We start from the raw sequence: 15,376 nt of genomic DNA, 5'->3' as shown, positions 1-15,376 counted from the left end.
TCTTCATAGTATATGAATAATTCTCACACCCTAATGACAAAGGGAGAAATAATTCAATTAAAAATGGACAAATATTCAGACAGATATCTGTCCAACGAAGGCACACACGGATGAACATACCCTTGAAAAGACGCTCTGCCTAACTAATCATCAGTGAAATGCAAACTACCGATAAAGTATTCACAGCAGCCCCAGAATGTAAACAACCCATATGTCCATCCCATGGTGAATTAATATGCTATAAAATGTAATATATTCATATCATAGGACACTCCTCAGTAATAAAAACAATCTAGTACTAAGTGCAACAATATAGATGAGTTTCAAAAATTTTTCTCCAACAAAATAATCAAAGAACAAAAGAATGCCTACCACTTGTTTCCATTTATGTAAAATTATAAAACAGAGAAAACTAATCTTTGACGACAGAAAGCTGATCAATGACATCCCGGGCCCAGGAGTGGGGGCTGGGAGGGATTGCAAAGGCGAATCAGAGAACTTTCCGGGGAGACAAGAAATCCACTGCTTGGTTGTGGTAGACTTTATAGGAATGTATGCAATTTTCAAAAGTCATTGAACTCTACATTTAAAATGGATATAAATATAATTGATAAATTTAGCTGACCTCAGTATAGCTGATTAAATTAAAAGTAAGGACTTGGTCTTCATACAGGAGAGAGTTTACTTAAGAGGCATTGGTATACCATTGCTCTTATTCTTGAAGCTACTGAAGATAGTCCCATAGTTGAAACAGAAAGCTGGAAAAATTTGTCTACCTTGGCTGCCACACACTGGGCAGCAGTTGGGTCGCAAACCCCCAGCTGTCTCAACGTCATATTTCTGAGTTCCGTCCTTGTCCCTCCAGTAAAACCAGTGTGTCCGGGCACTGTTTTGTAGAAGCCTCCAGCACAACCTCCATGCAGCGGCAAAACCAGTGGTCTCCATGGAATCTGACGCCCCCAGCTGAATGTGAGTAACAGTTCAGACTTTGCTGCCCTCTTACATAGTGCCCCTGCTCCGACTCTCATTCATGGACCATCAGCCCAGTTCTCCCAGTGTATTCAAGTTTCTCCCTGTGATGGGGCTGCAGCACCTGCTTTGCGCTCTGTATACATTGCTACGGATGCCTCTGCACTCAGGAACTCTTCAGGGAACACGCACCTGCCCTAAGAGAACCTGTAGAATTTACTCAAGGCAGAAACAAAAGATTGAAATATTTTTTTAAAAAATGCATTCCATAACATCCTACACTTTTTATGTCTGCATCCAAATAATTGTTCATACGTATGGATGTATGTCTGCCAACATGGATGTTCAGGGTCATGAGCATCTGCTCCCATCATGTGCTAGGCTAAGAGCTAGGGCTACTGTGTTGAGTATTAACACAAGACGGAAGATCCCTTGTCTTGTGGAACATTGAATTTCAAAGGGGAAACAAACATTTAGTCAAGGTATGAAACAAAAACAAATGTATAGTTTGCTAGGAAGGTAAGGGACATTGCTGTCAAAATCTTTCTTACACATATATTTTTAGTCTTGTAATGGCTGTTTGTGTTATTCCTTGATACCTCTACTCTCCTTTGCTTGCTTGTAGAATATTGCTTGCTTTTTCATTTTGACCATATTTGTACAATTTCAGTCTTATCTTAGATTTATGAGTGAGGTAAAAATGCATAATGTATTGTGCGTAGTAACTAGTGTAGCTATACTATTGCCTGTTATGTCTGTTTTCTCCCTTAAATTGGAAACAAACAAGTAATACAAAGCAAAACAAACAAAACACCAACAAAAATCTCCTTTCAGCGACACTTAAGGATTTTCACCAGTATGTCTTGTCACATTTCTTGTCTTTACATTCTTCAGGGAAATCTTTTGGAAAGTCCTGATTATTCCATATTGTTAAGCACTTTTCGTTTTTATAACACATTACCCCAGGTGAGAAGTTCTTTTTTTCACCAGTGAAAAAACTGAAAGAGAATTGCCAGTGACAGAAAACTTCTCTTCAGTTAGTTATTCTCAGACTTTTCCAGGGGCTGCTGTAAGGGCCAACCTTTCAGGGATCGGAAAGCCCTTTCAAAACTAGTTTCTCCAACTCCCTCCCAATACAGGCTCCCAGGCCCTTGTTCAGAGATGAGATTTCTTTTTCTCATATTCATATTATTCATAATAAAGCAACATTCTAGCCCTGAGGACTGTTCAAAGAAGGAAGCTGACATCTACGTACTACCTAACTAGAAACAAATTGATAAACTTCTGAAACAGTCTTTGAAGATGAATGCCAGCCCAGTCGACTTCCAGAGCAGCTTTTATGCCTCATCGTGGTACCCTAGAAACTGCTGTCAAGCTCTATTTTATTCCATGTGTGGCCTGACAGTTCTAAGGGGAAAGTGTATCCTAATTCTTCCAAATAAATTAGATTTCAGCCATTTTAAAATGAAAACACAGCCTCTGCTGAAGTTATAAACACATTCTATTGAATAAAGTATCAACCGAGGCTCACACTGTTATCTCTAGCAGAGGTTCAGAACTGTAAGACAGCAATACGTTAATCATATCTTTGTAGTCCCAGTAATGCAAATTAATCAACAGCTAAAGAGAATGTGAAAGTGGATTCTTTCCATCAAGGGCGCATCACATTTTTCTACCAAAAAGAGAAAAAGAAAAGAGAAGGAGGAAGGGGTGGACGGACAGATGGAGAAGGGGGGGTGGGGGACAGTTTGAGACAATAAAGCATATTTTTAATTCAGATTTAGGATACAAATAAAATAAACCTAAGATGTTTTTAATAATTAACATACTTATTTGAGGATGCTATACAATTACATTGTTTCTTGATGAATGTATATAGAGTCTAACACTTCATGTCTATATTTCAATGCATAGGGGCACATGTTAGTTACTGGAACTTGCAAACATGTTAGAAAAATAGGAGAGAACAGACGTGCTCCCAGTAGGATTAGGGAATAAATATACGTTTGAAGAAAATTTTTATATTTAATTAAAATGATAAATAATAATGTAAAGTGATATTTGTCAAGAAAAAAGAGAGAGAAATCATAATGAGAATGGAAGAAGCAAATTGTCTTTATTTTAGACAACATGATCCTGTGTATAGAAAATCCTAAGTACTTACCAAAAAGCTATTACTAATAATCAAGTATAATGAGGTTTCAGGATACAAGATCAATATAAAACAAATTGTATTTTTATATACAAGCAATGAAAAATCAAAAAGTTAACTGAGGAATACATTTCTAAGCACAATACTATTAAAATAATATAACACCTAGGAAAAATGTTTGAAAAGAGCAAAACTTGTACACTAATAATTACAACATTTTGCTGAGGGAAATTAAAGAAAGTCTAAATAAACGGAGAAAAATTCATGTCCATGGATTGGAAGAGACACTAAAGATGGCAATTCTCCTCAAATTGTTTTGTAGAATCAATACGATCTCTATCAAAATCGTTACAGGATTTTTTTCAGAAACTGACAAGCATATATCAAAATATATACAGAAATTCAAATTCACTTTAAAGAGGCAAAACAAATATTTAGAAAAAATCAAAATTGGAGAACTTTTGTGTCTTGATTTCAAAACTTACTATAAAACTAGAATTATCAAGGATTGTGCTATGGGCATAAGGATAGACATATAGATCAAGGAAATAGAATTAAGAATTCAGAAATAAATCTTACCTTTATTGTATATTGTTTTTTGGCAAAAGTGCCAAGGCAATTCATGGAGGACAAATAATCTTTTCAACCAATGGTGCTTGAGCAGGTGGATATCTACGTGCAACAAGATGAAGGTAGACCCTCACCACACGTGATACAAATTAACTCAAAATGGATCACAGACTAAATGAATCATAGACAAATTTTTAGAAAAAAACAAAGGAGAAAAATCTTCAATACTTTGGGCTAGAAAAAAGTTTCATAGATACAATGTCAACATCACTGCCCATAAAAGAGCAAATACATAAACTGGGCCATGTCAAAATTCAAAACACTTGCTCTTCAAAATATACTACAAAGCAAATGAAAGAAACAAGTAACAAACTTGGAGTAAATATGCAAATATTCTCAGAACCATTTTCCACTAAAGTCCCAGAATCCAGAATTTGCACAGAACTCTCACAATTCAATAATAATAAGATAAACAATCTAATCAAATAAGAGGGGACAAATATGATAAAATAAATCAGCAAAGAAGGTCAGTATGTAAATTAAGACCACAAGCAGAAAACATTTGCTTCCCACTGGAATGACTATAATAATTAAAATAATAACAAGTATTGATGAGAATATGGAAACGTGGACCTGCATACATCACCAACGGCAATGTAAAGTGATGCAGCCACTTTGGAAAACAGTTTGGCAGTTTCTCAAAAAGCTATACATAATATTACTCTACTACTCAGTAACAATACTCCTAAGCATCCACCCAAGAGAAGTAAAACATATTTCTATACAAACTCTTACATGTGAATGTTCGCAGCAGTATTATTCATAATAGCCAAAAACTGCAAACAGCGTAATGCCCATCAATTGGTGAATGGACAGACAAATTGTGGTATATCCATACAGTGGAATACTATCCAGCATTAAAAAGGAATGAACTAACACATGCTATGCCATGAATGAACCTCAAAAACATTATTCTAAGTGAAATAAGTCAGACACAAGAAACCACATTTGGATAATTCATCTCTATAAAATGTTCAGAACAGGCAAATTTAGAGGGACAAAAAGTATCCAGCAGTTGTCAGGGGCTGGAGCGGGAATGGGGATTAACGGTAAATGGACATGAAGAATTTTACTGGGGGGATAATAATGTTCAAAACTGGTCTAGGTTGACGGTAGCACCACTTGACAGATACTAGGAATCATGGTTTTGTGCACTTGAAATGGATGAATTTTATAATATGTAAATATATCTCAATAGAGCTGCTAAAAAAAGAAACAAAGAAATAAAAGTGATTTCTGCTTCTGACCAAGATGGAGTAAGAGAGACTGTGTTTATCTTCCTGCCTGAAACAAACAAACAAAATGGACAAAATTATTTAATAATGGTTTTTAAGTCACTGATTATCAGAAAATAAACAACAGTAATACTTGAAAGATGGTAAACCAAGTGAGCCCTATAATTTCCTAAGCCTTGAACAAATTTTCTGGCCAAGGAAGGAAGAACCAGAGCAAAGTCTGGTACAATTCCTGAGGTGTGAAAATGAAGTCAAGAATATAAGACCCAATCAGTATCTTGGCTGGAGGGAGCACTGAACAGGAGAAGTGCACAGAGAGAACTCTGGAGATCTGAAGCTGGTTACCCTTGAGTACTCTGCTTAGTACTTATCTGTTCATGTCTATGAGGCAACTACCCACAGCCAGAGAAAAAAGCCACTAGAAAGGACTACAGACTGGTTCATACAGAGCCAAGAATAGTGCTTGTTGCCTTCAACCAGACTAGAACCCCTCATGTTTGCTGGGGCATTGGGTAGTATATGCAGAAAGGTTATGCCTTAGCAGAAGGGAATAATTAGCCTTAGACTGAGCACTGCTCCAGTTCAACCTAATACATCTTAAAAGCAAGATTCCAAAGGATCAAAGTCTTGCCAAGTAATGCAAATGTGCCTGAGCATAAATCTCAAGAATATTTATAGGAATACAAAACATAGCCAGCATCTGAAAAGACAAAATTCAAAATATCTGGCATCCAGTCAAACATTGCCAAGCATGCAATGAGGTAAAAAAAATATGAGCCATTATGAGGAGAAAAATCAATCAAAAAAGTCACATGGAACCGACATAGCTGGAAGAATTTACAATTTTCAGATGAGGACATTAAAATAGTTATTATAAGGTCTCTCATGTATTCAAAAGTTAAATAGAGACAGAAAAGATAAAAAAAAAAGACCAAAATTGAGGTTTAGAGATGAAAGCTAAAATGTGTGGGATAAAATATATACTGTATGCGATTCATGGAAGATTAGATATTGCAGAATAAAATTCTGTGGACTGGAAGACATGACCAAAAAGCTATCAGAATTGAAACAGAGAGAGAAAGGGATGAAACACAAAGCGTTAGTGAGCTATGGAACTTCAGGTGACCTTTAATCATGTAATTTGAGTGAAGGAAATATATGTGAAATAATGATGGCTCAATGTTTTTAAATTTGATGCAAACAATAAATCTAAGTTTCTAAGAAGGCAAAAAAACCCAAGCACAGGCAACATGAGGAAAATTACACCAAGGTACATCATATTCAAATTGCTCAAAACATTGTTAACAAGAAATGTTCAGAGCAGTCAGAGAAAAAGGCAGGTTATACACAGAGGAATACACACAAGGATGGTAACAGTTTTCTCATATGAATGAGAAGATAGCCAATGAAAAGATAGTACAAGAACCTTATTACACTACTGAAAGAAAACAAAAATAAAGACAAAACAAGACAAAAAACATGTAGACCTAGACGTCTTTAACAGAAAAATATACAGCCCCGAAAATGTTAGCAATTACAAAAGCTGAACTAATTCATCATCAACACAACAGCATTGCAGAAGATCGTAAAGGAGGCCCTTCAGGCAAAAAGAAATGAAAAGAGAAAGATTTATGGATAAAAACAAAGGAAAGAAAATCATGAGGAATAGTAACTACATGAGTAAGCAATAAAGATATTGCAAATTGGTGCTTATGCATGTAAAGGCAAATATCTCAACAAGAGCACAAAGGTCAGGAATGAGGATAATGAAGTATACTATTGTAAGATTTGTATCCTATCTGTGACATGGTATAACACCACTTCATGGTAAACGGTGCCAAGTTATTGCAACCACAAAACTAGGAAGACAAGGAGTTATAGCTAATAAGCTATTAACGAGAGAACATGGAATAATGTAAAAATAAATCCAAAATGATGGCAGGCTCATTATCATCACTTTTATTCAATACTATATTGGAGGCTCTAGCCAGTGCAATAAAACAAGAATAAAGAAATAAAACTTATTAAGTTTGGAATTAGGTAAAACTTTCTTTACTTACAGACAATATGACCACTTATGCTATGGTAAAAAATCTTATGAAATCTACAGAAAAAGCTATGACGTCTAGCAATTGACTTTAGAAGAGCTGCAGGATCCAAGATGAAAGTACAAAAATCAATTTTATTTCTCCCTACAGCAATGAACAGTCACAAACTGAAATTAGCAAAATCACATACAATATCAGCAACATGTGAAATACTTATGGACCTGTACACTAAAAATTACAGAAAATTACTGAGAGTAATGAAAGAGGACTAAGCATATAGAGAGATGTACTGTTTCTAAGAGGTAAATTTTCCCTAAATTAATCTTGCATTCAATAGAATCTGCATTTTTTGTAGAAATTGTTGCACTAATTCTGAAATTCATGTGAAAATGCCAAAGACTTAGTCACAGCAAGAGTTTATAAAACATTTATGCATAAGACTACCTAATTTCAAAATTTATTATATAAGCACAGTAATCAAAATGTGATATTGGCTTAAAATAGACAAAAAGATCAATGGCACAGAATAAGAAATCCATAAATGGACTCGAAATATATGGTCAATTGGTATTCAACAGAAAGGCAAAGGTAAGTCAATGGAGAAAGTACAGCCTTTTTAATGAATACGGGAAAGATTGGCCATCCATGTGCACACACACACACACAAACACACAAATGAAGTGTAACCCACACCATGCACCACATACAAAAACTAACTCAAAATGGATCATAGACCTAAACATAAAACCTAAAACTCTTAAGACTTGCAGAAGAAAACACAGGAGGAAAACTTCTGTGACCTGGGGTTTGGCAAAGATTTCTTCTTTACAACACCAAAAACATGATCCATGAAAGAATACATTGACAAATTGCATTTCATAAAAATTAAAAATATTGGCTCTTAGAAAAAGACCGTTAAGTGAATGAAAGACATAGCACCTACTTGGAGAAAATATTTGCAAATCACCTACCTGCTAAAGAATTTGTATCTAGAATATATGAAGAACTCTCAAAATTCAAGATTGAAAAAAATTAACAACCCGATTGAAAATGGGTGAATGATTGGAACATTTCATCAAAGAAGATATAAATACAGCAAGCAAGTACCTGAAAATTTGCTCAGCACCATTAATCATTATGGTAATGTAAGTTAAAACCACAATAAGATACCATTACACACCCACTAGAATGACTAAAATTAAAAACACTTACCATATCCAGTTTTGATGAGTATATGAAAGAATTGGAACTTTTGTGCACTGCTGGTGGGACTGTAAAATGTACATAGACTTTGGAAAACAGTTTGGCACTGTGCCAAAATCTTAACCATACACCTAACATAGAAACAAGTCTTTCCACCATTAGGTATTCACCTAAGACAAAAAAAAAAAGCATATGTCCACACAATGACTTCCACGCGAATGTTCACAGCAGCTTTAATTTAATAACCAAAAACTGGAAACAACTCCACTGGACATCAACAGGTGAATAGATAGACAAATTCTGGTATATCCCTATAACGGAATATTACTTAGCACTAACACATTAATGCATCACTGATACACATTACAGCATGAATGGATCTCAAAAAACGAAAACAAAAAGCAGTGAAAGAAGCTGGAGAAATAAGTATCACTATTGTAGGATTCATCTACGTTAAACCCGAGGAGACGCAAACTCCTCTAAAGTGACAGAAGCACGTCACTGGATTCCGGGGTTTTGGAGGAGGGTGTGGGACAAGGAGAAGAGGGAGGGAGGATTGGAAAGAGGCATGAAGAAGTTTTTGCTGATGACGGAAATGTTCACATTCTCGATTGTGATACTATTTCACAGTGGTACACACATGTCAAAAGTCATCAAATTGTACACTGTGAGTGTGTATGTGAGTTTATTGTACGTCAAGAATGCTTCAATGACCCTTTTTTGAATAAAGAAAAGAAACAAGGGAAGATGAAACTACTGTCTTTTGAGTGCCTTCAGGTGCTCTATTTGCAATATTCCACCTACTCTCCACAATCGGATTATAAAACAGGTATGTTGTCCCCATTTTTATAAATAAGTAAATTGAGGACTAGAAACGCTAAGTGTGAAATGTTACAGGATATGTGAAAACAGGCTGTATTTGTACTTACAGCACAATTATGACAAAAATATATCTTTAATCAATTATGACAAATCCTCTTTAAGGAAAATCTGGAGGTCCTTACGGCAGTTTTTCTTTCTTATTTTACCTAGAAGTCTGAAAAATTCTATTTGGAGGTTAATGAAGAAAATGGTAAGGATTTGAAAATCCCTTCTATCCTGTCCATCAAATTGCACCCCTGCATTTTTGGGGGAAAAAGAGAACCAGAGAGATGAGAAACGGGGAAGAAGGGAAAAAAAATAAAGGATTGGAGCACCAGCACAATAGTGCTCATTTTGTGTTGTAGGATTGGAATGAAATCCTCCAAATTCTGAGGCCCCACCACACAGAGCATGCTGCTGATGAGTAGCTCCTAGTCACTCCATCTTTCTGTAATGCCACCCATCATTTTTTCCTAGACCAAGTCCCCAGATCAGTTTTACTTCTTTGATTCTAAACCACGCTTGTTTCCCTGGAATAGGTGTTGTATGTGTAGAGATAGCCCCGAATTACCCTACCTTTTGTCTATTCTCTTCTCATCAATAACAGGTGAGATGATGGGAGGACAGTCTAGTCCTTTCTCCAGAGTAATTCCATGAAGCGATTTATTTGCATGAATTAAGTAAGATGATTCATCCAAAACCGTTAGCACCCGACACCAAGCGCATGCTTAGTAAATACAAGTGAGCAAGTGTTTCCATCTCCCACTGGTTTCCTACCATCGCTTCTACCCTTCCAAGACTGCACGTCAGGAGACTGAATGCCTTAGTAAGGCTGGGAAGTACCGCACTCTCCCCCGGTCCTTAACTTGACAGCTTCGATGTCTCTGTTTCTGCAGGAGTATAAAACTTGCAGGGCATTTGATGGCCTTTGAGAGACAAAAAGATCAAGCTTAAAACCTCTGGCTTATTCTTATTTATTAATTTCCTTCCTTGAATCATGTTAATGAATCATATTAGTATTACATACTCAAGTTAAAACCTTCCTTTCAGGAGTTTTCAAGAGAAGGATGCAATGAAGCCAGACCTGACCACATAAACGGTCAGCAAGGCTACCGCCTTAACTGTCAGAGCAAGGAACAACCAGGACCCTTTTCAGAATGATGACGTTAGACAGAGAGAGGTGACATGTAAGGCACAAGTCCAAGGCCACACTGATTCAGGCTGGCCGATTATTGTAATTATATATGTAAAAAGCAGCCCACAAGAACTCACAAATATGTGCGCATACACTAATGAATGCTGTGGGCCCTTGAAAATAGAGGTTTGGCATTATCTTAGGAATTTCTGTGAAAGTGGAAGGAGAAACATCTTGCACACGTGTCTGAAAACCTAATGGCAACACAGACACATGTGAAGAAGCATTGGAGAAGGAGCCTTGCCTGAATACTTACTCATGCAACGGTGATAGGCTTGCCCTCCCCCAAAGATCGATATTAGCAAATTGAAAAATGTAAAAAGACAACAAAGTTGTTGGTAACGATAGTTTTCTCAAAATGTCTACATTTTGAAAAAAGAGAAAATTTTTTAGGAGACAGTTAGATAAGTCAGCAAAAGAAAGAAATGACGTGTTTACAGAAAACTATGGAAATATAATTTCACATTCAACACAACTCCTTTCAAGTGTCTCCATGTTTGATGTTAGCAACAGCGCCGAGGTCTATGGCTTGCAAATGCTTTAACATTAAAATACTGCACACATCTAATTTCCCATGACATGTACTCTTCTTTGCATGTACTAGGGGATGTCAGCTGCTATAATGGGCCAGCCCATCATCAGCTTCGGGAGAAAGCTGCCTTTTAAACTTTTTCATACTGCTTGCATTTTTATTTCAGAAGTAAACAATAGGCCAAGAACCACGTTATTTCCTTTTTTATTTTCTTACATTTTTTACATTGCCACTCTGTTTTATTTTTTATTGATCATACTCATAATCTTCATTACGTTGAGTCTAACCAGATTACCAAATGTCTGAATCTAAATAGTGTTTTAAACTTTTCCAAGCACTTTCATACAGGCTAATAGGTTTGGAGGAGGGCAGGGAAGTAATTATTTCCTCCATTATTAAACATGACGAATCTGAACCTATAGAACACTGATTGTCTTTTTCAAATTGGCATTGCTGAGAACAGAAAACCTAAAGAATCAGATTGTGAGGCCTCTCAAAGACCTTGGAATTTCCAATAGTTTTTGCTACTGTCTCTTCCTCCTCCTCTTTCTTCTTTCTCTTAGGTTAACGTTAGAATTGCCAAAATGATCACTATCTCAAGTAGAGTCTAAAGATAGTGTTATAGTCCCAGCATGTATATAATCTTAATATTTAGCTCACCAATCAAACATTTATTAATAAACAATATTTTCGGTGTGTTTACAATGATGTCCTAAAATGTTACAAAAATAAGAAACATAGAAAAACAGATTATTTTAAATGAATTTTAAACACACCCTCAATTAAAGTTTTGATCAAATATTATATTCCTAATAGGTTTTAGTTCAGTCCATTTGAGCAAACACAGGCGAGAATTTTTCCCTGCCTACACACCGTGTTAAAGATAGTTGACTAGTTAATGGCTAAAACTGAGGGAAGCCACCTTTAAATGGGAATCAATGTCTGTGCAAACACTTTGCTTGTGCCCCAGGACGTGTTCCAAGGGACTTTGAATTACCCATGCCAAGGAGATAGAGCCATTGAATTAAGCCTCTTTCCTTCCCCTCTAAAATTAATGCTCTTTTGCTCTGGACAAGGTTTTCATTACTTTCAAGAAAACAGGCATTAAAATATATAGGATAAAAAAAGAAATGCTCTGTATGGATGCAGCTTTTCACAGGAGTTTGGTTTTCAGTTACAGAAAATGAAACAGAGAGAGACCTTTGCCTTCTTAACAATATTACAAAACTAGTCCTATCAAAAATGCATGAAAACGCTAGGCGCGAATGACTCCTGCACTTGAAGAATTCACATGTTCTCCAGCATCATTTTCCCCAGCCGCCAGTCCTAGAAAGTTTACTGCATGTATTTGGCACTTCTTGCCCTCTCCTCTCCCTTTCCACCTCTTGGAGAAAGTGATGCAAACATCTTCTTAGCGCTTTCTTCTATCTACCTCTAGTTTCATCTTGCTGTGTACAGTAGACACTTTAGATTGCTTAACCTTGGGGCTAGAACATAAAATTGGGTTGGAACATTACTTTTCAGATGATGATTTATTTAAAAACATAGATTATCATGGAAAGAGTCCAACAGAGAAATAAGTATTAGAGATGATTTTTTAAGATTAGGTAGTTTTAGTTCAGTAGATACAATTCTCTATTTGTCACATACACGTCCATACAAACATACACACTTGACAACTCAGTTTCCTGATCTGTGATCACTCTTACAAGGATTTATTGATCTACACACTGATTTTTATACTATTTCCAATTTAATAAAGAATATTCTGTGCTTGAATTTTCTGCCCAGGCCAAATATACATCTATATTTTAACATTTAATATTGGTCTGTCTTTCTCTCCTAGGAATAATTAGATAATAATACCGTTGGTTACCTTTTTTCCCTTTAATTATATTAACTTTTAGCAGTTTGTTTCTATAAGAGTTTATTTCCATGTAGAGAAGAATCTATTTCTAATTACAACGAGTGATGACTATAGAACTCCTGGTCAAATATCATATCATATTAACAGGGTCTATTAAAATGGGGCAGTTTTACCCAATATTATTAAGAAAATATCAGTAATCTATAGATTACGTTGGGAGCATTGCTTTTGCAGCTGAATAACTATCCATTTGTATGTAGCAATTATTAAAATACAATATCCAAATTAAATAGTTTCTTATCAAATCAGAAAGAATGTGTTTTCCCCAATTACAACCAAGGACCGGAACTAACCTACCATAATCAGTGTCTACACTCAAATAAAGTGGACTAACTCTTGAAGTCTACATATGAACAATTAGGACATTTTTTCACACAGCTGAACCAAACTTTTTACGGTTTGTGACAGTCCTGTGTGAAATACAATCTCGTCTTAATTTATACCCTCACCCTGGGTTGCAATGCCCAGAGACAAGACAGCTTAACTTTTATAGTTTGGCTGGCTCAAACACCCAAACAACAACATCCCAACACACGCTCTTAAACATTGGTTATTAACACTGTTACTAATATTACTTATAGTTAATAACTGTAGGAAAACATTTTAAAATTAGGATATAATACCTATATTTAGGAAAATAGAAAATTCCAAAATACTCTGATAAAGCATTTAGTTAAGGAGATTCTTCCACTGCAGTTTTCTGAAAGAATTTTAGATTCATCTGAAGCCTTGTTTATATACCCAAAATACATGTAAAGCTCTCTTTACTCTATATTTTGTCAGTAGATCACAGAAATATAGATTTATCATTATAAAATTATTGCTTTCCATTAGTCTCACTACTTGTTCTGACCAACCCCAGCAGAACCAGTTGAAGGGTCTTTCACACTGTGACAGCTGTGTAGCCGTGGGCCACACTTTGCCTTCCTTGTCTCTCACTTGGAGAACACCTGATTCTGCCCCCAGTTTAGCTATTAGGAACAAACACATCTTTGTGCTTATCATCCCCAAAAGTTATCATTATTTTTCATTATATTTCATCAAATTATTTTATATCACACCAATAAAACAGTGAATTGGAAAGTTCCTTTTTTCATACAGAAAAGAAACACAAATAAAGCAAAAGATAAGGGAGTAAATTTGAAAGACCCTGGATCTTCACTTCCCCGCCCCATATTCAGAGATAAACACATCACTCCTAAGGAGACTCTCCTCCCAGGCTCAAATCCACCGCATCCTGGGTAACTTTGCCATCACGTCCTGGTCCTAGCCCTCCTCGAGGCTTTCTCTGACCTGCCCCTGGAGCTCAGGTCCCCAGTTTTCTCTCCTAACACACTCTACTGCTTTCTGTGGGTTGGTTTGTTTGCCGTTTCCCACTTGCTTTTCAGTTTTCTGAGGACAAGACTCCACCTCACTCCTGTTTTCCTCCATGGTGTCCAATACAGTGCCTAGGACGTCAGAGCCACGCGACGGATCATAGCTATCTTTGTGAGTTATTAGGTCTTTAAAACTTCTAGTGTTGGGTTGACAATAATAAATGACAGCAGTATTTTAAAAATCTAAAATTCCTTTCAAGGCAGGATATCAATGAGCATTGATGCATTAGTTCTTTTTTAGTTCTTATATCTGATACAAAATGGTAATGAATATTTTATATCACTTTCTTGGCTTGTCAATTTTACCTTATTTTTTGTCCTTGGCCATTGAGTACATCTCTAAACTTCACAAATTCATGCCACTTATTATAAGAAGAGCGAAACAAAAGTTGAAGTTATATCAGATCAATCGATTTTCACTATTCCAAAACCAACCTAACAGAGGTGGTATGATGGCTGCTTGTATATTAAACACACACACACACACAAGCTCCTTGGCAGTAATATTAAAATACTCCACCGATTCAGACAATGTTTGATTTGCATACACTGACAGTTGCCATACATACTTCAACACACATTGTCTGATGGCAGCAAAGATTTTCAACATGAAAATAATTATTTACATTACTATGGTTCAGAAACATTAGCCATTGCTAATATGACCCAGCTACATCCAGAAAAGTATTTCCAACTTTTATTCTTGACATTGTGTTTGTTGAAATGTATTTGTGCGCCCTTCAAGTCATGCAAGAGAGAAAGCAGCATTCTTCCTGCCTGGAGCACGGACCAGCCTAGACACCTATCTCCTTCTCCCTGTCCTTTTAGGACGGAGATTTGCATATATGTGCCTCCCCTGCAGCACATCAAATACGGAGAGTCTTGAGAACACTCTGGGAGGGCTGTGCTGACGAGATCACCTGGAAGCAGAAATGCTTTGGAGATGTGACTTCAAGTAAGCACATGGTTACCTAGTTAACTTCCCAGAAATATTTCTGCTGTTTTCCTTCACACCCAAAGGGCTCAAGCCACATCTGTATGACTGTTTTTCTGAACAAGGTGTGCTTGTTCTACCAAGGATATACCAATAATTCAAGGTAATCAGCAGAGTACATTACAGGAGAAAATCTGAAACAACAAGCTGTACAAACAGAATAGCAATCAGAAGATTTAATGCATTTCTGATGTACATTTAAGGTACTGACACTGGGCCACAGATGTACATGTGTTGTGTTTTATATTGCTGAG

Source organism: Equus asinus, chromosome 10 (genome assembly GCF_041296235.1).
Source record: "Equus asinus isolate D_3611 breed Donkey chromosome 10, EquAss-T2T_v2, whole genome shotgun sequence".
Taxonomy (NCBI): Eukaryota; Metazoa; Chordata; class Mammalia; order Perissodactyla; family Equidae; genus Equus; species Equus asinus.
Note: the sequence above shows the minus strand (reverse complement) of the source record.